General features: G+C 35.6%; 1 long non-coding RNA gene across 1 annotated transcript in view; it reads right to left on the reverse strand.

The window, feature by feature from the left end:
- LOC144380989 (uncharacterized) overlaps nucleotides 1-26,679 on the reverse strand; it is a 144,632-nt gene that overhangs the window by 15,990 nt on the left and 101,963 nt on the right. The window contains exon 2 of the long non-coding RNA XR_013445379.1: nucleotides 26,310-26,333. This is a non-coding gene — a long non-coding RNA (uncharacterized LOC144380989). The remainder of the gene's footprint in view (nucleotides 1-26,309; nucleotides 26,334-26,679) is intronic.

Genomic DNA, 26,679 nt, shown 5'->3' on the forward strand with positions numbered 1-26,679 from the left:
GAATATGAGCTGTTTGCATTGGTGTACATGAGGTGAGATTGGTCAAGAGAGAGGCAATTCAGTTAGCTAAGGGTGAACACTTTTTAACCTTACCCTCAATTGAAAGTAAGTGTAAAAGAAAAAACCATGTAAGTTATAAATACCTTCATAGAGTCATATAATGACAGCTGAAAAGTTCTTTCCAAATGGTCTGATCAAACCTCTACATGTATTTTGGAAACCCTGAGATGTTAAATCCCCTTCTAGGAGTACCAGTTAAGGGAATTTTCACTGCACCAGCATTTTATAAACAAATTCTGCTCAAACTTAGTCTATGTGTGTTATTGTGGAGTTTAGTTTTGTTTTAATACATTTTTCCTAGAAAATACATAAAATACATGTGGGAAAGTAGAACATTGAATGATCAGAGTAAATGCAGATTTTAAAACAAACCTACCAAATAATCCAATCTTAAATTGGCATTTATCCCTAGAATCTCTGACTGCCCATTGAGTCAATGTAACTTCTGTTCTAAACATTTAAAGTTTAATGCAAACCCGTTGTAAAGTTAATTTCATGTGTTGCAATAAAGAGGATATAAAGCCAATAAAAATGAGGTCCAAACACTTCCCCAATCATATTCAAACTATTTAAAGGGGAAGATTTGGTAGAATAAGACTAGTCAATAATAACAAAGGTACAGAAAATAAGTAAATAATGGATAAGTTTTCTTTAAAAAATAGATCTCAAATAAGTAATATAACATTGTACCTTAAAAAAACTAGGGAAAGAAGAACCTATCAGACTCAAAGCACATTGAAGGAAGAAAATAATAAAGATAAAACAGGAATCAATGAAATTGAAAACAGAAAGTAACAAGAAAATCTTTGAAGCCAAAAACTACTTATCTGAAAAGGTTGATATTTTGCTATCTTTTAAGGGTTAGTCTTTCTGAAGCCTGTAGTCTTCTAAGGGTACTATCTGTACTTGTCCCCCTGAGTGAGCGCTTCTCTAAATTTTACACCCTGAGGACCTGACTCACTTTATTACTATCTGACCACCATTCACTTTGAGCTAGAACCCCAAATGTCTAATGCTTTCCAAATGATAATAAACTGTTTACTAGACCTCAGAAGAACTTGAAGTTTGGTTTCTCATCACCTGGGTATTGAGGGAAACTTCAATCTAATAGTGGAGTGATGTGGTTCTGAATTAGCAGCTCCTCTAAGTGCAGGGCAGAAAGAGATATACTCCAGAAGATAAGGCTATAGTCCTGGACTTTAAATTATTTCTGCAAACATTGTTTCCAATATAATGTGTGGTAAGTAGTCTAAGTCACATACAATAAGGAAACAAGGGAAACTACTTTTAAGAACTGTCAGAAATAACAGGCAGCAGAAACAAATTCTCTAACCTATGGATACATCTTAGAAATATAATGTTCAATGAAAACAGAGCACCTAGAAAAATACATGAAAATAACGGAAGAGTACAGAAGCAAGCAAAATTTAAAAGTAAAATTTAAGCATACCTACAGGGGTGATTAAAGAACATTTTTAAAAAGTAAGGGAATGTGACACACAAGAGACGTAGCCTTGGAGAAGAGGATAGGATAATGGGATAGGGGAAAGGGATGTAGACATTGAGAGTGTTCTGGTAGTGAATTCACAGGTGGTTATTAAACTTTTATGTTTCACAATTAACATATAGGCTACTTAAAATAGTATGTGTATATTTAAATATATAAAGGAGGTTGAAAAATAATAAACTTGAAGGACAGTTAATCTGGAACAAATTATTATTAATACATTCACAGGCAAGGAATTGTATTCTAAATTAATAATGGCTTTTATAAATCAATAAGACAAAAAGTACAACAGTGGAAGGTTATATAATAATTTTAGACAAATTTTATAGAAGTAAACATTAGTGTTTATGCAGATTAGAATAAAGAGATACCATTTCAAACCCATCAGAGTTGCAAATATTTAAAAGGGTGATAAAATATCAAGCCTTGGTGAGTATTTGGATGATAGGAATTATCTTACCCTGATGACAGAGCAATAAACTGTTATAGTCATCTTAGAGAGATATTTGCCAAAATCAAAGTCAAAATGTCAAGATTTTATGACAGTAAACATATTAGCAATCCTAGATCTGAATGTGTATCTTACAGATACTTGTGTAAAGATATTTATTTCTACATTAGCAAACATAAATAATTGTGGAATATTCATGTAATGGGATGTTATATATATGTTGAAATAAACTAAATTTATGTATTAATAGAGATAGATCTCAAAAGTAATGTTAAGTTTAAGAGTAAGTTACAGAAATACATAAACAACATAAACATTTATACAAAGATGTAACAAGAACACTGACATGATATATATTTTATGAATCTATTCATATTAAATGTATACAAACCAAGAAAGATTTTGTCTATCATGTTTTATTTGTTATAAAATATATCTGAGGGAAATAGAGCAAAATTTTAGTATTTGTTAAGTCTGGGATGTGGTTCATGCCTCTTTGTAGAATTTCTTAATTTTCTGTACTTTTAAAAATGTTAAATATATATTAAAGAAGCCTTTAAGAGATTGATAAAATGTTCACATGTATGTTGAAAAGCCCTCCTCTTTATATCTATGCTGTGAAAGTCAAAAGTTAGGTGAAAGCTACTTGTCATGCATCACGCATAAATCTTACTAGAAAAATGTATGTAAGGAAGAACAATAGATGTGAAATATTCTTTGCTTTCCTTTAAGTAAATAATTGTAGTTACAAATGAAATGTTGTTCATTATTGATAAATCATAGTTTAATATAGTTTTAGTTTTTTCAAGGTAAAATCACAAACTTAAAATATTTACTATGAACTTTTGATCCTGTTTGAGGTTGATTTAAGTGTCCTTTTTTAAGACTCATTTTTTTGAAGCAAATAAAGGCTTTCTGTAAACTTCAAATTTCTCTGGACATTCTAGATGGGTAAAATAATTTTCTCATAGATTCAGGAGTTAAACTGATGAGATGTTTAAAATAACATTTTCAAAGACCAATTTTCTATTAGCCTCTAAAATATTTCTTCTCTTTCTCTTATCTCCCTAACCACCGTCAAGACTGACTAGTAAGATTCACCCATATAATAAAGAACTAATCCACATAGTAAAGAATGTGAGTGTGTGTGTGTGTGTGTGTGTGTGTGTGTGTGTGTTTATGTGATGGTGATTGTGAGGAGTAGTAGGGGGTCTGGAAACTCCCATATTACACTGTCTTTATAACAAAGAGATTACATAACTACTAGCTAAGTGACAAACAGTAAAATGACAAACTATTTTTTATTTATTTTTTTAAAGATTTTATTTATTTGATAGAGAGAGAGCACAAGCATGGGGAGGAGGAGGGAGACAGAGAAGCAGGCTCTCTGCTGAGCAGGGAGCCCGACATGGGCCTTGATCCCAGGACCCCGGCATAATGACCTGAGCTGAAGGCAGATGCTTAACTGACTGAGCCACCCAGGTGCACCAAAAATGATAAACTTTAAATAAAAGTTTATAAAAGCAAATACACTTTTTTTTTTTATTCCAAGAAAAACACACCAATTAAGATTAATAGAAAGTAGCTTGGCTATTGCAAATATGGAGATCAGATTTATACAAATTTAATCTGATAATTGGGAAATACAGGTGCCTATCTAGGCATAACCTGCTCCCCACCCCCAATGTAATAATGGATCTCCTTTGGAGCAGTGGTCCAGCTGGAAGATACTTCCTCACCTCAGTTGCCATGAGGAGTGACTAATGAGATACATATGAAAACCATTGGGTGGGGTTTCCAGAATAGCTCTTTAAAGGGCTCTCACTTGAACGCAAGAACAGTTGTTCCCCTTACTTTGCTGGAAAATGAATGTGATAGCTAGAAAATCAGCAGCCACTCTAAGACCTTGAGAGTGGAAGATGTATGCTTAAGTTGGTGGTAGAGAAGAATGATAATAGAAGCTTGATTCTGTAATGACTTTGTAGAACTGCCCTACCAGGACTGGACTATTTTACGTGAGAAAATAAACCATTATTTTCATAAAAACAAACAAAACCCCAAACAACAACTGTAGTCATCAGGACTTGGTTACTAACAATTTTATCCAATTCCTAATTAATACACAGTCTGAAAAATTCATAGTAATCAAGATATAACCCTCATATGACTGCATCTTCATTTGTGAGAAACCTGGTGGGGAGAAGATAAGGAATGGGATTTTATCTGGAAGTTAAAGTGTTCTAGAAGAAAATCAGGTGATTATGATAAAATATAAAATTCCTCGCATAGTTGATATGATGAGAATTAGGAAAGACGTTGAATAAGCTGATAAAGGTAAATGAACCTTTGGAAGTTCAAGTTTTTGAAGAATGAAGACCTTTGGTGCTCAAAATCCCCAATTTTGTAGAATTTTCAGGAATACAGGGCAGATGAGCAAACCATTGAAAATAAGCTAGAGGAGAGAAATGTCAATGATAAGGATAAAACTTTTAAAGTTCAGAGAACACAGGCAAAGCGATTTTCAACTGCTGAAATTTGCAAGCAGAATTTTTGGAGGATAACAACTTTTATTTATGTGTCATGAAGAAATAATTTACTTTAGAAATATGCTGACTACACATCATTATGAAAGCATACTGTGTGCTATATCAATAAAGAATAGGGAAAATCATAAAGATCATACTAATAAGAGAATTGAGACCCCGTAATAATTTCCCACAACTAATTATTATAGCAACTAGGAATAGAATTGACTTCTAATAACCATATGTCATAGAATTTATGTATTTTCTAAAATATCTCTTTAACATATTTTGTTTTGGTAAAAATACAGTCTTATGTTTAAATGCAATTTTTAAAATTTTACTTAATTGTCCCAATTCTCTAGCAATGTAAGAATAATTTTATATTTAATGGAGACTTCACTATTATTTGAGATATGTATATCATATGTTAATTTCAATTCTAAAAAATTTCAAAATTATAAACTGAATATAAGATAATTAAAGAAGTCATAGCTTTATGATATTCAAGTTTACTTATGACACTAAGGAGAGAAAACACAAAATGTCTGCTCAAAAATTTCTTAACCATTTGTCATAATCAAAACCAAAGCAATGAGAAAAAATCTTCTAAAACTTAAAGATATTTTTACATAGTTTGGATATAGCATTAAAGGCAAATCAGTCTTTTTCAGAGACCAACTAAGTAATGAGTAACTTTTAGGTCAATTATGCCCTTACACAAAGAGGAAACAAGCTAATTTACAGCAAGTCTAAACAAATGTCTCTAGCATTAACCTTCACTGCAGTTTTAGCTCAGGAAAATTGCAGAATGTACAGAAACAACCAAACAAGCAATATCTATTGAATTCTGGCAGAAATGGTATAACATTTAGTCAGAAAATTCTAAACTTTGTCAAATTCTGATATACCCAAAGATCTTTGGGGGCTTATTTAATAGGTACTTCTGCCGTTGTTGATACTCTCGTAAATTCTATACTGTTTTAAAACAGATCACCCTTTTTGTGCTCTAGAACAATTTCTATAACAGAGATTTTTCTATTTCTTAAAAGTTTGAATATACCACTGATAAAACAATTAGGGATCAAATACTTTTTGGACGTAATTCTTTGAAAAACATTCTATATTTTTCCATGGTCACTGGAATATTGATATTTTATTTTCTTTTAGGATCAGTTTTAATCTATGTTAAACCATATGTTAAAGTTTTCTCCTCTCTATCAATTGATGTCTTATTTAGAGTGCTCTGACCTATGAAAAAAACAACTCACTAGTATAAATCCAAACAAGTGATGAATCAAAATTATGAATTAAAGAGTATGGTTTTTTTTGTTACAAGAATTGTGGTGAGCATGAAATCTACTTAATTATAGAATTAAAATAATAGAGATTACAGTTACAGACAAGAATATAAATATTATAAATCTTTAAAAAGTAAAAATAATTTGAGAAACAAGATGATAGAAATGCAACCAAGAAAATCAGATATATGATACATTTGATTGATTTGAATTTATCTCCCAAGGCTTAAAATGTTCCAGAGTTTCAAAAACAAAAGCAATAAGAACAAAAACAAAAATTAAAATTACACAAATACAACATAACCCATTAGAACAAACAAGCTAACAAAGAAGCAAACAAATAATCCTTCACCCAGATTAAAAAATAAATGTGGCCATTAGTTCAGAAGTTTGTTTCTACCTTTTGAGTATTACAGAGAATGCTACTATGAAGGTTTGTGTACAAATCATTGTGTGGTGACACATTTTTATTTCTCTCAGGTATAAAGGATTGTAATTACTAGGTCATATGGTAGTTCTGTGTTTAACATTTGGAAACTGCTAAGCTTTTCCAATGTGACTACACCATTTTATAATCTCACCAGTGGTATATAAAAGTTTCACCTTCTCTACATCCTCACCAACACTTGTTATTGTCTATGCTTGTATTTATAGCCATTCTAACGGATGTAAAGTGGTTTTAACTCTTTGTGGATGTAGATCTCATTGTGGTTTTGATTTACATTTTCCTAGTAAATATTGATGTTGTGTATCTTTGCATGTGTTTATTAGCCATTCCAGTATTGTCTCTGGTGAACTGTCTCTTCAAATCTCTTGCCCATTTTTGAATTATATCTCTTCTCCACTTTGTGAATTTTCTTTTGACTTTCTTAATGGTTTCTCTTGAAGTGTGAAAATTTAAAATTTTGATGTGGACTTATTTATTTTTTCTTTTAGTATTTATGCTTTTGGTCTTATATCTGGGAAACCATTTCCTAACCAAAGATCAGGAAGATTTATTGCTATGGTTTCTTCTAAGAGTTTTATAGTTTTAGATCTTACATTTAAGTATATGATTCATTTTGTGTTCATTTTTGAGTATGGTGTGAGGTAGGGGTTAAATTCATGGTTTTGCATGACATATCCAATCATTCGAGTACCATTTATTGAAAGGCGCTTTTTCTTCTTCATTGAATTTTCTTGGCAGATTTGTTACAGTTCAGTTGACCATAAATGTAAGGGCTTGTTTCTGACTCTGAATTCAATTCCGTTTATTTATGCCCATCCCCTGCTGTCTTGATTATTATTGCTTTGTAGCAAGTTTTGACATAAGGAATTCTAAGTTCTCAAATTTTCTTCTTTCTCAATTGTTTTAGCTATGCTAAGTCCTTTCATTTTTATATGAGTTTTCACATCAGTTTGTCAACTTCTTCAAAAAACGCAGCTATGACTTTTGACAGGATTGTGTTAAATCTGTAGATCAATTCAGGGAATTTTGCCATTTCATATTAAGTGTTTTGATCCATGAACATGGGATGGCTTTCCATTTATTTGGATCATCTTTAAAATTTGTCAACAAGGTTGCCTAAGTACAAATCCTGCACTTAACTGGGTTAAAATTATTCCTGAGTATTTTATTCTTTTTGATGCCATTTGAAATGGAAACTGGTTTCTTCATTTTATGTTTAGATTGTTCATTGATAATATGTAGAAATCCAGTTAACTTTTGTATATTGGTCTTCTGTGACATTGCTGAGTTTATTAATTTTAGGATCCTTAGGATTTTCCATATAAATGTTATGTTATTTACAAATAAAGATAGTTTTCTGTCTTCCCTTTAAATCTGGATGCATTTTATTTCTGTTTATTGGCCATTTATTCTCAAAACAATTTTTAACAACAACAACAAAATTCTACTCAGTTACTTAGGTCCTATTTGTCCTTTACCTCCCCTTTCTGTTTTGTGAAGGGGGTGATATTGGTGGATATTTTTTGTTCTGCTTTTGAATACTTACAGCCGGCCAATACATCAATATAGAAATCCTCTTCTAACTTTATGAGGTCATTATTACTATTTTGTTATTGTGAAAAAGGGACCAATGATCAGGAGTTATAGAATTTGATATTTAAAGTCATTATTGTTACTTTGTTATTGTAAATAAAGAACCAGTGATCAGGAGTTATAGAATTTGATATTTAGGTGGTAAATTTGAAATTTTGACCCGGTCTCCTTCAAGCTATGAGCCATGCTCTTCTCAGTACACTACACAAATTTGCTTTATAGTTGCTTAATAGGTATTTATTTATTTTCTGAAACAAAAATAAGTCTCTGCCATGAAATTAATATAAAATAATTTTGTGCAATATAAATTTTTCAGTGTATCAAATTAATTTTGACTGAGTTTTCCCTGTTCTTTTTTTTCTTTCAAAGGAAAAAAATGTCCAAATTTTAGTATCCTGACCTTGTTTACGTTACTTGGTTGTCAGAAGTAACTGTTTTTTTCCTTCATGCTTGAGCAGATTCATTGCTGCTTTATACTTCACTGAAGCACTACAGCTATAAGAACATTTTGATGAGGAAATAAAATCCGTTGAATTGAGTTAACCATTGCCGCAGTCACAAAGTCTCAGGGCAAAAAAAAAGCAATAATCATCTGGCACCCTTTCATGAATGAAAGAGCCCAGGAAAGTGTAGAATAATAAATTCAACAATTTGAAATTAAACTAATAGATAGTTTAGTGTTAGCCTTCAAATGAAAGCGTCTCAAGATTTTACAAATCTATTCTAAGTCCTTACCTCGTACCAAAATGATTGCCTTTGTATTATGCCACATAATTTGTATAACTGTTGACCTTAAAAAAAAAAAGACAAAACAAATGGGGAATAAAACTATAAACAATACAATAACATTAAATATATGAGGATTAAATAAATATTCTTGAAACAAGGATCAAAGTATCCTATTCTTTTGTACCATTTATATTCTCTTCAGAGAATATTTGTCAAAAATGTTATCTATAGATATTGTTGCTGTACACTATAATATGAGTAGGCTAAAGGTAGTATAATGTGGTTTCTGGTGGTTCTTTTTTTTTTTTTTGTTAGAGGGGAAAGTGGGGAAGGGGCAGAGGGAGAGGGAGAGAGAAAATCCCAAGAAGGCTCCACCCTCAGTGAGGAGCCTGATGTGGGGCTTGATCTCATAACCCTGAGATCATGACCTGAGCCAAAATCAAGAGTGGGGTGCTTAACTGACTGAACCACCTGGGCGCCCTTCTGGTGGCTCTTTATGGACTTTAGGTATTACCTGCTATCATTAGAATTCTTTGCTATAATTGTGAAGTTGTACTTTTATTTAACTTGAAATTATCTTACTTTTTACTTAAATAGGTAAATTTTAATCAGTGTAAATGTATATATTTAGCCATATATTTATATACACGTATATATATATGTATATATATACACTCATACACAGATACATATTGCTAATGTCATATCATAGCTGTCACATAAAAAATAACTCAGCACTTGCTTAAAGTGAAAGTTTTGCTTTTGGTAGACTCAGGACCATTTATCACCAGTAACATGCATTCAGTACTTTGGATAAACACTATTGTAGATCTACCCTTTTGTCCAAATAGCTACACTGGCAAGGAGCAGGAAATCCCAGCATGGCAGTCATGAAACATTTTTGTGTAATGAGGGTAATATTTTAAGCAATAGATTAATGAATAGGTTTGTGGAATTATGATGGTGGGACCAAATGTCAAAGAAAGGTCTTGCAGTAGGAGAATAAGGAAAATGGAGAATGGCACAGAAAAACCTAGTCTAGGAACGTGCCAGAGTTTACCAGTGGATTTTTTTTTTTTTAAGATTTATTTATTTATTTATTTGAGAGAGAGAGAGAGAGAGAGCAAGAACCAGGAGGGGGAGGGGGAGAGGGGGAATCCCAAGCAGACTCCAAGCTGAGTGTGGAGTCAGACTCAGGGCTCGATCCCAGGACCCTGGGATCATGACCTGAGCTGAAGACAGATGCTTAATGACTGAGCCACCCAGGCTCCCCAAGCCTGTGTTACTTTGAAAGTTCTAAATGGATAGCAGTGTTTCCACTGCCCTTAGGTTTGGGTTATCTATAGTTTTAAATGTCTGCTAATGTTAAAGAATTTTTCAGTTCTGTTCATCGTGTCTCATTAGGACATAGGTGACTTTATTTTAAAATTAAACTGGGCTTTTAAAGACTATTTTTCTGACAATATACAAGTTGTACATAGCATACCAACCCTGCTGGCTATTGCATTTATAAAACATCATTATATGATAGTTCAAGGGCTGGGCAAAATACTGCTGCAAGGATTATATACTCTTATTACATTTAATGTAATGTAAAAATATGTTATATTTCAAGTAGCATTTATCATGTCATGAGTAATTTTCAATGCCATTAACAACCTTAAAACAGGTAAAGTCATGCTGTGGTGCCCATATGAGATGTCCAATAGAAAAAAATCAAATTATGATCGATGTTTGCAATCTTTATACCCCAAATAGCATTTATTATGTGCAGCCCAAAGATACACACTATTGAATTTAAAATAGATGAAAGACTACCTTGTTTTCAACAGTGCTGGAAGATTCATATGTACAACCCTAGTTGAGGCCACTGGTGGAGATTGATATTTGTCATTATTATAGTAATTTGAATTCAAGTTCACAGCCAAATATAAAGGGAATTTTTTTCTTCCTTTGAAGATTTGCAACCTTACAATAGCAAACAAGCAAACCCATCTGTTATGATATGGAAAATACTTAGTATTGTAGATCTCAGAAAGGACAGATGAAATAATACAGTTTTTCAGAGCTTATCCAAAGTACTGTGAAACTTTTCTGACCTACAGCTCTACACCATATAATAAGAGATGCAGCATGACTTTTTAGGACAAAATGTGCCTGGGTACTCGGGCCCTGAGGAGGCAGTTGGTTACAGGTGAGGTCCTAGAGTCAAAATTCTTGGAGCGCATCCTCGTTTGACCACTTACTAAGCTGTAACCCTGAGCAAGTTACTCAGTGACTTTACACTTCAGTATCTAATTTTTAGATTTGTTTAAAATTAAATGTCATTATAGTTGCAAAGTACTTATAAATAGTGTAAATAATAAATGATGACATTTATAGACATTTTTACTTTAAAGTTTCAGGTTATTTTTCTGCTCGGTATTGTGCTGAATATTCCATCGGTATTCACTGATCAACTGATTGTAGCCTAGGTTGGCCCAGTGGGTTTGCTTTGTGATGGTTCGTTTCCAAACAGATTGCTAACGTGTAGGGTGGTTTGGATGATGACTGCAGCTTTCTTCTCATTAAGCTGCTACTTTTCACTGGGAGGAAGACATGGAAGAAGGAGAATAGGTGTTGAGTCTAGAGGGTATGCAGTAGGGGCTGTAAAGCTACTGAATATCTCAGTCCCGATTACCTGGAACAGTTGGTCTTACGGACATCAGCTTGGGACACGAATTAAAAACACGCTTCTACATTAGTCAGGTAATTATGTAATTGGCTGTCTTCAGAAAATGACTTCAGGTAATTTTCAGGATTTTGCACTGGTAAAAAGACTTCGCCTCCCCTGTACCCAGCCTCTGAGAAAGAACAAATTCGTGAACGTGAAATACTCATCTAATAGGCTGTACTACATTGTTATCAATGGGTTGTAATTGCAAAAAGCACACTCATTTGTGAATAAACTTTCACGCCTATCGCCAAAATAAATCGTTAGCTCATGCATCATTGCCAATCCCTCTTTGTAATTTCTGAGCAGATATTTGAAATTATAGGGAAGCAAATCCAAAGGAACATTTCAGGGGTATTTTAATGAAACGGCATCACTAAGTCTGCTGATGTATCAGGCACTGGAAATACAGAGAGAAGCACAAGAGATTTTCTTTCCTTGGAGGAAGATAGCACCCACAATATTTTATGATGAGGTCTGAGACACCTTATCTTCCACACCATGACCAGTGCTCCAGCATTGCTACGTGTATATATATGGGCCAAGATTACCCTGGATCTGCTGCTGAGCCTGCGCCTGCTTGAGGGGCATTAACTCATTCTCTTCCCACAGTAACACTGGAGAGAAGTACCATTTTGTCCCTATTTTATTTTTATTTTTATTTTTTTTTAAAGATTTTATTTATTTATTTATTAGAGAGCGAGTGAGAGAGAAACAGCATGAGAGGGGAGAGGGTCAGAGGGAGAAGCAGGCTCCCCGCTGAGCCGGGAGCCCGATGTGGGACTCGATCCCAGGACCCTGGGATCATGACCTGAGCCGAAGGCAGTCGCTCAACCAACTGAGCCACCCAGGCGCCCCTGTCCCTATTTTACACAAGAAAGAATGCTATAGGAGACAAAGGAACTCTGAACCAAATTTGTTATCTATATTTAGCAACTGAATAGCTCCATAAACAACTCCATAAAATGAAAAATGACCTCCTCCCAGAGTTACGTTATTTTCTCATCCGTGTGTTATTCTGACTCAATTTACTTTTATTTTCACTTAATCCTGTTTCTTCAAAAATGCACCTTTAAACCATCTCACATCTTATTTATGAGGTAGGAAATGTATACAGTTTTCTCCATTGGTTTTTGTGATGCAGTAGCCTCCTGGGCTTCCCACCTCCAGCCCCTCCCCCACCAACTTTTAAGGACTTCTTTAAGATATTCTGCAGATTCCTAACTATCCATTGAATACAGATTTTCACATGGCTGGAGACAGTCTCCACTTTCTGCCCTATATGCAATTTTGTCCTTAATTTCTAGCAATACACAACTGAGTCATACTTTATTATCTCTTGTTCTGTTCTCGCTTTGGAGTGCAAAGCTAATATGTTTATCCATCTTTTAGAAATCTCATGGTGGAACTTTACCAATTTACTCATTATTTCTATCCCTGTCTTCCAGTGAAAGAAAACAAAAGTATGATTGTCTTTCAGTAAATAATGCCACCATTGAGCCACTTTGTCAGCCTGTTAGAAGATGCCTATCTTTCCTTCACTGTACTTTCCATCTCCATCTCCGGAGCATTCCCAGATCCATCTACTTTTCTTGATGCCCATCGCCAACACTCTAGTTCAAGGTACCTAGCACACTTTCCTTGCACTTCTGAAAATACCTCCTAACTAGCTGACCTACAAACATAAGCTCTGACACTGAATTCTAGTACACTGAAGTCAAAGTGACCTTTTCAGTGATAAGAATCTTCTCAGTGGCTTCTGGTACCGCCATTGATAAGGAGAGAAGACTCCTTAAAATGGCCCACAGGGTCCAGCATTGTCTGGGTCCTAACAGCCACTGTTAGTTTCATTTCCTTATAGTTATTACGATCCTCCCTGCCCCAGGACATTTCCACATGCTCTTCCCTCTGCCTGGAATGCTTTCTCCCCAACGCTCTATCCCTCTTTGATTAATGTAAGTCTGTTTCATCCTTTATGTTTCTTCTGCCTGGATCAATTTCCCAGTTATAGACTGCTATGGTATCATGAACCTTTAAGTCATAACTTTTTTTGTAGTAGCAAATTTGATATGTACATGTTTTTATATATCTTTAAGATTTTATTTATTTGAGAGAGTGTGTGTGTAAGACAGAGCACAAGCAGGGGGAGTTGCAGAGGGAGAGGGACAAGCAGACTTCCTGCTGAGCAGGGAGCTAGACGCAGGGCTCAATCCCAGGACCCTGAGATCATGACCTGAGTCGAAGGCAGATGCTTAACTTACTGAGCCACCCAGGTGCCCCGATATATATACATATATATTTTTAATTTAATGTTTTACTAGATAGATGAGAAGTAATTGTACAATACAAAAGTTTTTTCCTGGATTTATAAGTAATTTGGTGGCAAGTTGGTTATATAAATTTATGTTATCTATAGCAGAATACACATTATGTATTTAAATAAAGTTACCTCTGATTATTTTTGAAAGTAGATAGGGGTAAAAATAAATCCTTCTAGAGTATGCTACATATGATACACAATACTTCTCATTTGAAGAGCTCCTGTTTCTTTATCAGTTTGGAAAATGATACCCAAAGGTGACATCTGACTACAGTTTAGAAGTTTGGAGAAAGAGTATATGCTAGATCTGTGCTGTTCAGTATGATAACCAATAGTCACACATGGTTATTTATATGTAAATTTAAATTTTTTTAAGTTAAATAATTTAAACATACAGTTTTTTGGCTACTGTAGCCAGAGTTCAAGGACTTAACAGCCACAACTAATTAGACAGCGTAGATATAGAATATCACTGTCATCCCGGAAAACAGTCACTCACAGTATTGCCCTAGACAGCTCCTACTCAGGATAGAAATGTTAAGTGAAATTAGAAAAAAACATAACTGAAGGATTTCTGAGGTAAAATTAATTGCTTTCGAAGCAAGAGCTCTTAGAGAAGTTAGAAATAAATTTTAATGAATTTCCCTTAAGCAGTTTGTGCTGGCTTGTAAAATACAGTCGTATCTTTCTGAAAACCCCTTTCTCCTCAGAGAATTCTATTTACAGATATGTGAAATTTTCCTGATGATTTCTACAAGGTAAATTGAATAACAAATTCAAAACCTACCATTACACTGAAGAATGCAGTTATAATAAAATTGGACTTAAAAAATGCTAGGTTCTAAGCTTTATCTTGAAAGTATGTTCTTGTTTAGAATTTAGGGTTTTCTATTAAAAATGTGTTACACAGATAAGACCTCTATCCCTTTCGTCCCTGTTTATTTTTATAAGGGACTCTTTTCACATCTTTTCTTGTTACTAGTTGGGATATTGGAAGTCAAAGTCAGAAGGTACACTTTAATTTCCCACAGAATAAAGTTGAAACTCCACATGAAAACTTTTAATGATATGAAATCATTCATTTGACGTTTTCACCAATCCTGTCCTTTGTGTTAAATCTAGTGCGAGATTCTAATGGGAAGGAGGAGGAAGCATTATCTGGGAGAAGGAAGGCACTGCACAAGACAAAGTGTTATAGGGTAGAGGTAATAGTTTGAGCAAAGGACGGAGAGGAGAAATGTATGTAGAACTTCACATGACTCAGTCTGGCTGAATTATGACATAATTAGCCCTATGTGTATTTTATGCATAGAGAAATGGATGCAGAGTAGAAACATGCTCATGCTGTTGTGAAGAGTTACTATCAGAGAACAGAAAAGCAGAAACAAAATTCCTTGAGTGTGAACCCACTGTTTATCCCAGTAAAACTTCATTTCCCTAAAAGACGGGAAGCCACTAGAGACGACACTCATCAATATTACCTCTGAGAAGTGGGAGATAGAGAAATTCTTTGGCACATCAGATTAATGACTTGGATTCAAGAGTATGACAGTTGGGTTGGAAAAGGTTGCACAGGATGGGGCACTGAATTTGAAATTGGAGCAACTGTGCCCAAGTTCTCGCTCTGCCTCTAGCAGCCGTGAAACCGCAGACTGGTCTTCAGTCTCTGGGTCTAAGTAATTTAGTCTGTAAAGTAGTCCTAAAAACAGCAATATCCAGCTCATACAGAGGCCCTAGATGAACTGGATTTTCAGAGGTTCCATATAATCTAGAGTTTTATGATATTCCCTAGGGGCTAAAAGTGGATATATCCCAAAAGATGGAACCATGTATGAATAGATGAAGAATCAGGAAGGAGTATTTGGGGACAGATGAGAATGTTAGTGTGGTGGGAAAATAGGATGTGGATACCTGTGTGCCTACCAGGTCAGTGGGAGTTGGTGGAGTGGTGAGAGATGAAGCTGAAGAACTATTTTGAGGTCACTGAACCGAGTACACCCAAGGATGGAAACTTGCTATGATCTCTGTGTTGTTGGTGGCCTAGCAGTGAGCCCACACACTTACAGCCATGCTTTTGAAATACATAGATGGATGGATGGATAGATGAGTGAAAGAGTGGATAGATGGATATTGAATACATTTAGCTGAAGTAAGAGCGTTATGTCTAAGGCTCCTAGTTTTAGTTTTACTCTTGGGCTAGTTAAGGTACTAGGAGTGTTTTAAAGCAGGAAAATCATGTGGCCAAATTTGTATTTTTCAGAATATAGATGTCCGTGTTACAGAGACCTGGCTAGAGAAAGGGGAGAACATAGGCAGGGCAATGAGAGGGAGGTTTTTATATATTCTAGACAAGAGATGTTGAGTCCTATAAGTGGGAAAGTAGAGAAGAAATGGAATTTAAGACCGTTTTACGCAGAGGGAATAAAATGTGTAAAGATGTTTTTATGGGGCAGGAGACAGATATGTGTGAGCCATATGAATCTCTTCATCTGGAAAAATGATGAGACTTTGTCTAAATCATTTCTAAATGTATTCTGATGTTAAAATACGTGACCAAATGTTATCACGGCAGCAACATTTTTTTTCAGGTAATTCTCTAATAATCTGTCCTTTTCCACTAAAACTGTGTTCTGTCTGCTCCCTTAACCCTCTTTGGGTTGTAATTGACTGTTCACTTGCTTATACTCCTTGCTAAGCTGCGTACTCTTTAAAGGTAACCACTATATCTTGTTCATTCTTTTATCCCCAGTATCTAAAATAGTGCCTAGCATTTAGTTGTTTCTCAAAAATATTTCTGAAATAATACATGAATAAATGAATGAATGAACTTCTAACTAGGGGAAGCTTTGGGATCCTGTGGCTCTCTCAGGAATTTATAGCTGCAACCCAAAGTGCTGAATACCTTGAGTTTGGTCTCCATTTTGGCATCATCTCTACGTTTTCTGTTGTGCCGGATTCTGGGGGACTAAGACCCTTTGGAATGACTGGAATCTTCTGGCACCGACTTTTTTCCTAGGATACTGTCTTTTCCTCCAAAGAGGTGTCTGAGAAAAAGGAATATGCTAGGCTAGTTCCTTCTCTGAACCATCCTTTTCTGGGGGTAGGTAGACAGGAGAGGGATTTTCCTGAGATCTGAGGACTGTGAGGGCGCCCCAGGTTCAGGGTGCATATCAACTCTTCATCATAACAAAAATATTATGGAAAGCAAAGCGAACAAAAAGCAAAGCCTAATGAACTTGGTGCTTTGTAAGTTATACTTCAGGATTACTTTCCAATGAGATGATGTTCTTGGGTGATTATGGGTAAGTCAGGAAATACACAGTCACATTGGCAGTACCAATTCATCTCTGTTGCAATAATTGAATTGGGGGTTAATGAATACTATGTTGTAAACATCATGTGGTGCTTTACATCTTTTTAATAGCCAAGTTTCCTGGTTTCAAATAAATGAAGTACATTGCCTTGAATGTTGAAATAAAAATATTTCAAGACAGATTCTCTACTACATGCTTTAATGAATTATTTCACACTAGGGATCCATAAAATAAGTACCTTTAAGAAATAGCAGTTTTGTTTTAATGGAATTTTATATAATTTTTTACTGAATAAAAACTTACTTCTTTTCAAATTTACATTTGAGATTTATCTATTTGAGTTTGTCCATTTATTTAAATTCTCTGGTACTGCTGTGAATATGACATTTATTAATATTACACTTTATTTTTGTTTGTTTTGCTTTGTTTTGATTTCAGAGATGATGTGTCTAAAATGAGAACTTAGGATGGATGCTTTAATATTACCAGTGATGATACTTAGTATCCCAGCAGAATGGCTCTCAAACTCTGAGGGTTAAGGCACAAAATTAGCATATGATACATGAAGTTAGAGATTTGACAGGGCAAGATTAGGTTATTTCAAAGTTTAAGCATTCTCTAGACCAGAAGCAAGATTCAGTAGTAGAATTTGCCTCTGTTCTAATGAGTGACCATATTAACAACCAAAGAAAGAATTAATACACAAAGAGGGAACAGTCAATTGCAATGTAAGAAAGATGACTCCAAAGATGAATGTGTTGACTTGCTCTTCCAGTAACGTGCACAAGAATGGGTCACTGACAAACTGCCTCAACTTGCACGCTCTGATAGCAGAGATGTGTGATGCAGCCATTATGTACTCATGGTCATAGCCTGATGCCATGGGCCATTAAAATAGTGCTGTGAATTTTCACTGTTCTGATTCAGTGTGTACAGAGAAAAATTGGATTAAAATTTGGTTCTCTATTACTGCATGATAAACTACATCAAAATTTAGTAGCTTAGAATAACAACTAATTTTCATGGTTTTACTGGCTGACCAGGAACAGAGGGGAAGTTTTCACTTGAAGTTTCTTATGGTAGTTGGGGTTGGGGACATTTGAAAGCTCACCTGGACCAGACGTCATGATACTCTCTTCATTCACACGTCTGTCTTACACTTCAGTTGAGGGACTGGCTGAGCATGTCTTTCTCCTTGTGGCTTTGCTGCATGTCTTGCTTGGCTTTCTTCACAGCATGGTAATCTGAGGTAAGTCAGATAGTTTATATAATTTTTGACTTCCCAGAGATAGAATTTCCATAGATCTAGGCAGAAGTTGTAAGACTTTTCATGACTTAGCCATGGAAGTCATATGACCTCACTTCTGTCAGGTTCTGTTAGAGAGAAGTCAAAGGGCAAAACCAGCAAGTCCCTTGGAAGCCATCTTTGGAGATTAGATACAACAGAGGGTTAAAACCTAGAGGAATTTCTTGAGGTATTTAGGAAATAACACCCACTTTTTCTGTTTATTTATTTTCAGATTAATTATAAAAAAATACAGAGACATGTACAAAAACAATACAAGCATTTTAGAGCAGTGTTGAGTGAAAAGTAAATCTTACCACTGCTAGATTTCCTAATTTCATCTCCACATCACTCATAAGCATCTTTGATTGCATTTTTCATCATAATTATAAAACAAAATAATGTATTCATAGTTCTGTTGCTCGATTTATCACTTTAGAAAATATATTCAAAGTCCTGTCTTCAGAGATGGATAAAATGATGTCCTTTATGTGTTTTTTCATCTCCCTTCCACACAAATCTTATTGTAGTTTTATTTTGTTTATTGTTCTCTTCATCATTTTTCACAATATATTTGACATGCTTAATTAAAAGTATAGGTATTTCTTGGTTCACCACTATTAAAATAAAGAAAATTATTATACTTTATAATTTCTAACTTTATGCTTTATAGCAATGACTTTTTATATTTCAAGTTTAGTAATATCTAAAATATGTCTAGAAATATGAAGTCTGGAGTTTTTAATATATATTGATTTTAAAATTTGTGAGGGGAGGTGTATAAATTTTTTTGACATATTATAATTTGTAAATGTTAGTCTTCAGAACAATATGGTATAATTGGCCCTGTATGAAAAAAAATAAAAGTAATCATGTGTCATTAAACTTGTACCACCTGACGGAGAATATTTCAAGGTCAAGATCAAACAGATGTCTTTTCTTTAAACCCCATATTTTTTCAAAATTATAATCTGTTTATTATTTGGACTCTTTGTTATATGATATTTTTACTGTTTTTTAAAAGATTATTTATTTGAGAGAGAGAGAGAGCATAAGTGGGGGAGAGAGAGGGAGAATCTCAAGCAGACTCCGCACTGAGCTCAGACCCCAACGTGGGGCTCAAATCATGACCCTAAGATCATGATCTGAGCCAAAATCAAGAGCTAGATCCTTAATCAACTATGCCACCCAGGCACCCCTGGTATTTTTCATGTTTTATAATGCTTTTCTTTTTGACTCATTTTGCTATTATGCAGCTCTTCAAACCTCATGTTGATGGTATTAGTTGAATTAAGATATATATCCACTTCTCGGTGAAAAAACTATTTCTGAAGCTCTCTGACTTCTTGTAGTAGGTAGCCTCTAAGATGGCCCCAAATGATCGCTATCCCCTGGCATTACTCCTTATGTAATTCTTTCTTCTTATGTGTGTATTGCACTTGTTTGCTTCTGATGGATAAATTATGGTGAAAGTGATGGGAAGTCATTTCTAAGATTAGGTTATAAAAATTGTAGCTTCTATTTTGGGTATTCTTTCTTGGGTTGCATATCTTGGAAAAAAAATCACCTGCCATTCATGAGGGAGCTGTCTAGAGAGGCAAGCCAATAGCTGTGTAAGCAAGAAGGTCTCCCATTTGAGCCTTCAGATGAGACCGCAGCCAAAACCAACAGCAACCCTGAGTGAGTGACCTCATGAGTGACCCTGAGCCAGGAATCCTCAGCTAAACTGCATCCAGATTCCTGGCCCACAGAGTTAATAAATATTTGTTTTAAATTACTAAATTCGTGGAATAATTTGTTTTACATAGAAATAGATCATTCAAACAGATGTTGTTACATCGGAATACTGGTTCTTGGACTAGGGAAGCCAGAGGGGTAGTCCTCGTTTAAAACCTATTAGTTACAGTTTAGTTCTATTTATAAGGGATTGACATTACCCTTTCACATATATTAGTTCATTTGGTCCATCCAACCAGGTGTTATTACTTTTCTTTTATGAAAAGAGATAGTTAAGCCCATATATAAAATACTAAGTCATTTATTATTCAGGGCTTCTCAGACTGAAATGTCACTAGAACATGGGTTGTTTTACTCCTGATCCATTTGGTACATACAGTGCCTGGAATAATGTTTTATAACACTTTGAAAACATTTGATAAATATATCAAAATTAGTAAAATGAAATATTGCTGTTCAACATCAGCAACAACAAACAAAAAACCCACCAGATTTTTGTACCTGGAAGTGAGGTACTATTAAAACAAAAACTTGAAATGTGGGAGTGTTTTCAAAACAGGAACAGGCAGTAGGCTTGTAGGAGAGTGTTAGTGAAGGTATAACGTGAATTAAAGAAGTTTTTAATAGAAGACTCATGCTCTTGGGTGTTTGCAGCAGGGGGTACATGTGATCGGAAAATGGAGGAAAGGGTTACTTGTTATCTAGTGGCAGAAATTTAACATTATTGTCTGCAGTAACATGGAAAGTAGAAAATATGCCTGATGAACTGAATGATCTAGCAAAGGTGATTTCCAGGCAATATGGTAAAAGTGATGTCTGATTTCTTGCTGATGTTGGTAAAATCCAAGAGGCAAGAAGTAAACTGAGGGAATGATGTAAGGAGTCAGAAATTGATGTTTTGAAATTTTTTTGCTTTATAGATGACAATGCTTAATTAAGAAATGGCTTCCAAGCAAAGACCAATTCCAGGGAATAGCCAGAAATGCACATTCCAAAGACGAAGTCAAAGGTACAACTATAAAATAATTTTTTTTAATCTCCAAAAGAGCTAAGTTGGTATATCAGTATAGGCAAAAGGCTCTGGAAGGAGAATAAAGGTGTCACTTACAGATCTCAAACAACACAGATGTCATGAAGGGCTTCTCTCAAAAATATTTTTGAGTGTGGTTTTTAATAGACTGCAGCCCAAGAGAATTCCAAGGAGGCCCTACTCTTCCTTAAGAAATGCTGTTGAAGTGCCCACCAGTTTGGATTGAAGGGGACAAAATGTTAAGAATGAGGAAAGATCCTTGGACTCCAGAATTCTACTGGCAAGAAGTGGGCTGAGAAAGTAGGTTAGTCACCAGTGCATGATTCTTTTCATGAAAAAGGAAAGATGGCACAGTGACAGAAAGGAAAGTCCAGCAGGTAGAACTAAGAGCTATGGAAAATAATTTCTAGATCTTGAGACCTAATCAAGGAACTTCTAACATTTGCCAGGCTGGTTTTCAGAATTTCTATGGAGTAGTACCAGCCCTCTGCCTTCCACATTCTCCCTCTTTGAACAAGAGTGTGTAGAGCAGTTATCCTTCTCTTGTCCCTATATTGTTCGTTGGTGTGTGTGTGGGAAGACAATATATCTTTCTGGTTGAACAGTTCTACAGATGGGAGAAGCTATACGTAAGGAACACCACCCAAGAAGCCTCTTGACACATGTCACTGATTTAGATGCTGCTGCTGAATTTTTAGCTGATGCTGTAATAGGATGTAACTTCCAAGATAAGGTCATAGAATATCTGTGGCTTCCATCTTGAGTGTTTTCTCTTGTTCTTTCATGGATTTCTCACCCTGGGGGGAGGCACCTGCAATTTCGAGGGGCAGTTCTGTGGAGACGCCCATGAAACGAGGGACTGTGACCTGCCATTAAAAGTGTAAATGAACACCCAGTGAAGGTGGAAGTCAAGCTGTTGGCCAGGGCTGCAATCTTATTTGGAGGCTCAATTTACGAGGTTCAGAGGAAATCTACTTCCATGCCATGAATGTACTCCTGACCCTAAGAAACTGTGTAATGTAATACGTATTTATTGTTTCAGGGTAGTTTCTTATGTAGCAATGGACAAGTACCATAGGTATGAGGATGCTAACTGACTGAGGTGGTAGATGTCAAAGAAACTCTTATTTCATGGAGAAAAATAAGTCCTCTGTTTTCAGCATATAAATCTCTATGGAGGAGGTTGGCCAAATTGTACATGGAAATCAGGGCTTATCTAGGAGGAAAGGGAACGACATTACATATCTCATCTCTTCTCCTTGAGATCTAGAGTTAGAAGACTTAATCTAGATGCACTTGTATTATTCTGTCCATGTCCCAGTGGCATTATGTGCAACAGAATCGCTGAATGTTTGGATAAGAGTTAGAGAGAATAAAGGCCTGTAGAGTGACACTGGTACTGGGTTGGATGAGATGAATGGGAATCAGTATGTCTGGCTTACTAAAATGGTAAGCACCGAAAAGAGCTACAAATCACCTCTTCTGGGAGAATATAAGAGAAATAAGTTCCACAGTAAGCCTAACTTGGGCTGTAATATTCTGCCATTCCTCATAATACCAGGAACAAGGGATTGAATCCTAGTTGTTATGTTCTGGAAGCAGCTTTTGTAGAGAGCCACCCTGTTTGCAACACTGTTCATTAGAGACACATTCTGAGGATAGAGCACAGTCTGAGGGCCTTACATGTCAAATTCTTCCTTCCTTCCTCCCAAATATTTGAATGTTGGTCTTACAGTTTCTGGTTTATTTGCAGTCTCACAGTTTCTGGTTTATTTGCAGAAGTTAAGCAAAGAGCAGAACAGATCCAGTCCTTATCTTCATGAGGTTCTCTTACCTGTTCATGGATCTTATGCTCTAGCCCTTTCTAAAAGAATCAGCTTGGATCTCATGGCCACCCTTGACTTGAGAGAATGGCTAAAGGAAGAAATCTTAAGACCTTTCATCCTGAGTGCCACAGTCAGTTGGCCCAAGTTTAATTTTCACTGAATTGAAAGCTGAACGACTGCTACTTCTCTCGGTGAAATCGTGCTCTGGCACAAGAGCAAAAACAGAGGCAGGGGATTGGGGGTTAGCTGCTGTTCTTCAGCCGTGGTTTGCTAAGACCAGCTTCCACTCAGTAGCCAATGGCCGCTCTCATAGTCAGGGCACTGAGACAGGACAGAGTAGGGCTGCTCTCTCTGCTCAGGACTCTCTCAAGCACATAGGAATTCTTTAACATAAAAAGCACAGGAAATGGGGGCTTGGAAGGAAGGCAGACTCTTTGTGCTTACATTTCTGTCTAGGGGGCTTCTGCATCTCATATTGCAAACCGAAAGTTGCAGATCAAACTGCAAAGTAGTCCATCCTGGTTATATATAAAAGTTATTGGGCATATTAAATTCTGATTCTAAAGTTAGATCAATTTAATTTATTAAAATGCCCTCAAGAAACATATTCCTGATTAAATGAAAACCTGCTTTAATGAGCCTAAGTGAAACATTCTTTGTGAGTAAACATTTATTTTACAAGTACGTTCACACACACACACACACACACACACACACGCATGCACACACACAAAGAGCTTATTCAGCCCAGGTAAGGTTTAAAAAAAAAAAGACTGTATTTGCAATTTCAGAGCAAAATATTTTAAAAATGTATACAAGCGCATTCATAACCTTTTGAGTCAAATCCATATGACAAATAATATTGCAAGGCAAATATTTTGCAAATGTTTATGCCCTTCTCCCTGCAGTTAAGTGCTAGCTAAGATTTAGCAACTGGCAGTGGTTTATGGAAGTGTTAGCCAAGCAAGCACTTTGCTATTACTGGCCACAGTAGAGGCAGGTTTCATTGTCAGTGGTTCAGACTAAGATTTCCATAAAGTTACATTTACCAGGGAGTAAATATCTGCAGTTGGAACGTAAGGCATGCCCATGGCTGGATAAAATAGATGCTTGTTATTTTTGTCCTTGTGTGAATTACAGTCGTATTTTCTTCCTGCATAAAAAGAGTGCATATAAAACCTTGTTATATAGCATGAGTATTTGTTAACAACTCACTTTCCCTTGGATATCATAGATTAAAACAGTACCTTTGCTTGGTTCATAGACTTTATGGTTAGTTGTCCTTAAGGAACTACACCTCAAACATGTCTCACTTTAATCATCATCTAGCATGCTAGACTATTTGAGTATAATTTCTGCAAATAAGTATTTTTAATTTTCGGGGCACCTGGGTGGCTCAGTCGGTTAAGCATCTGCCTTCAGCTCAGGTCATAATCTCAGGGTCCTGGGATGGAGCCCTGCACTGGGCTCCATGCTCAGCAGGAGAGCCTGCTTCTCCTTCTCCCTCTGCCCCCCCACCCCAACTCATGCTCTCTCTCTCAAATAAAGAAATAAAATCTTAAAAATATAAGTGTTAGTTTTCAAAGTTGTCTTGAAAGTTTGGGTAAAATATGCCAATTTTGCACCATTTCATAATTCATCTAAATCTTGTCCAGAGGAGGAAATAATTCTGTGATTTCTTTGTTACCACTTTTGAAACAAGAACAGGATAGTAAGATTTAATAGCTAGTATATTTAGTAAATACAACACTTTCTTAAGTTTTTATGTGCTCTAATATGAAGATTGGACTCAAGCAATTTCATTTTCTTCCCTCACTAACCAAATTATGAGATATTTTAAATATTAAAATGCAATACTTTATAAGGTATATAACCTATTTAAATCTCTGATAGTTCATTTTCCTAATATATATGTTAAAAAGAAGAGAAAATAGTTCAGGGTTAATCACATCTCATGAATTTCTAAGTATAATACAAAGAGAAAATAGTACATTAGGATAGAAAGGCCAATGCTATTTTAAGGCCATGACAATTTTAGGAAAGGTACATCACTTTGCAGTTTAGATATTCTTGTTCCATTTCTATAGCAAAGTAGTTAATGAGTTAAAATTGAGTCTAAAAAGAAGATTATCAATCTCTTGGCTGTGAAATTTCCACATATCTGGATGTGGAGATCTTTTTTTTTTTTTTTTTTTCTATCTTAAAAGCACTTTCTGTGCCCCAGAGATAGAGAATCTGTGATTTTGTTAGTGGATTATCTACATTTATAATTATTGAGTCACTTAGCAATGTTTCCTGCTTGGGGGGAATACTTTGCCTAGCTCTGAGGGAGGGGAGGAGCTTTCCCTCAGAAATAAATTTATCTTAAAGTATGCATTAAGTCTGTTGGTGTTAATGCCTCTCTTGGTCCTAATAAATTATAACCTAAAAGGATGTAGTCCCTTTCAATTCATTCTAGTCCTTTATTTCTTCCAGTGTATTGAGAAATAATTGACATAGATTACTGTAGAAGTTTAAGGCATAGAGCATGATGATTTGATTTACATATATTGTGAAATCTTCAATTTCTCTTTTAACTCAGATAGCGTAGGCGTAGTGCATGTAGCTTATGTAATGCTACTGAAACTCAGTGAAGGGTCAGGACTGAGAGGGAGCACTACTGGATTAATGTGTCAGTAATTGCTTATCACCAGCTGACGTGAAAAATGGTTGGGCTGACAGTGGGTTGGCAGTTGAGCCTCTAGCTAAAGAAGCTTTCAGCTAAAAAGTATCAGAGCTGGGATGACACCCGAAAACCCTCCACTATGTCAGATTTGAAATGAACAAGGAATCTACAGATTCTCTGTGTATGTGTGGAATGCTTTCTGCTCATGCCTTCTTTATTTTGATGAGTTCAAGCCTTCTTTTCTTGTCTTTGGGAAGGTATAGACTAATGATGCTCACCTACCATGCCTGAATAGAATGTGAACACATCCATCTCATGTATGTGAAGTAGCAAGAGAAATCTCGTTCCATTGAACTCAAACTGACAATGACTAGAATCCCTTATAGCAGTATTTCTCCTGGGGGACAGACATCACAATAGGTATTTTCTTCCTTGTACATAGCTAAGACATGGACAAATCTGCATTTATGCTCAGTTTCCCTGAATTCATTCTATCATGATCATTATCACACTGAGAACAATGACGTTAATGCAAAAGAGCAATTTTTCCACAAACTAGTGCCAGAAAAATTTGACTGAGGAAGTGTTTCTTATTTGATCACCAATGGAGTGATAATAGAGGGAGGGAGGGAGGGAGGGAAGGAAGGAAGGGCGGAAGGGTGAGAGAGAGATAGAGAAAGAAAAGAAAAGAAAAGAAAAGAAAAGAAAAGAAGAGATGGAAAGGAAGGAAATTCTTCTTTCTTTAAAGAGTATGGCTTCGTGTTCTAAGTTGAGATACACCATTTTTGAAGGTCTGGCTAAGTCATACCTGGGCAGTTAGTCTTCGTGTTACCTAAGAAAGAGAAGAAAAAAGATATGTTATAATGGAAAAATGTGTTCCTTTCTGTAGGTGGCTTCTATCAGAATGGGAAAAGGACAGTTTGTAGGATTATTCAGGTGGCATAGACCAGAGCTCTGGCTGAATACCGCACCTTGGAGATGCATGACCAGGTGTGCCGAGTGCGCACTGTGGCAGGACTCAGGGAGATAGTGTCCAGGAGGTGGTGATGGACAAGAGTGAAAGGGAGGCACTGCATTGCAGGACCTCATGTAATGCAGTGATGTTCACCTGAGGCCAGAACCCTCCTCTTTTAATCTTGTAGGATATCCTAAGCCTGGGCATTCTGTGTGATCTCATA

Source organism: Halichoerus grypus, chromosome 2, assembly GCF_964656455.1.
Source record: "Halichoerus grypus chromosome 2, mHalGry1.hap1.1, whole genome shotgun sequence".
Classification (NCBI taxonomy): Eukaryota; Metazoa; Chordata; class Mammalia; order Carnivora; family Phocidae; genus Halichoerus; species Halichoerus grypus.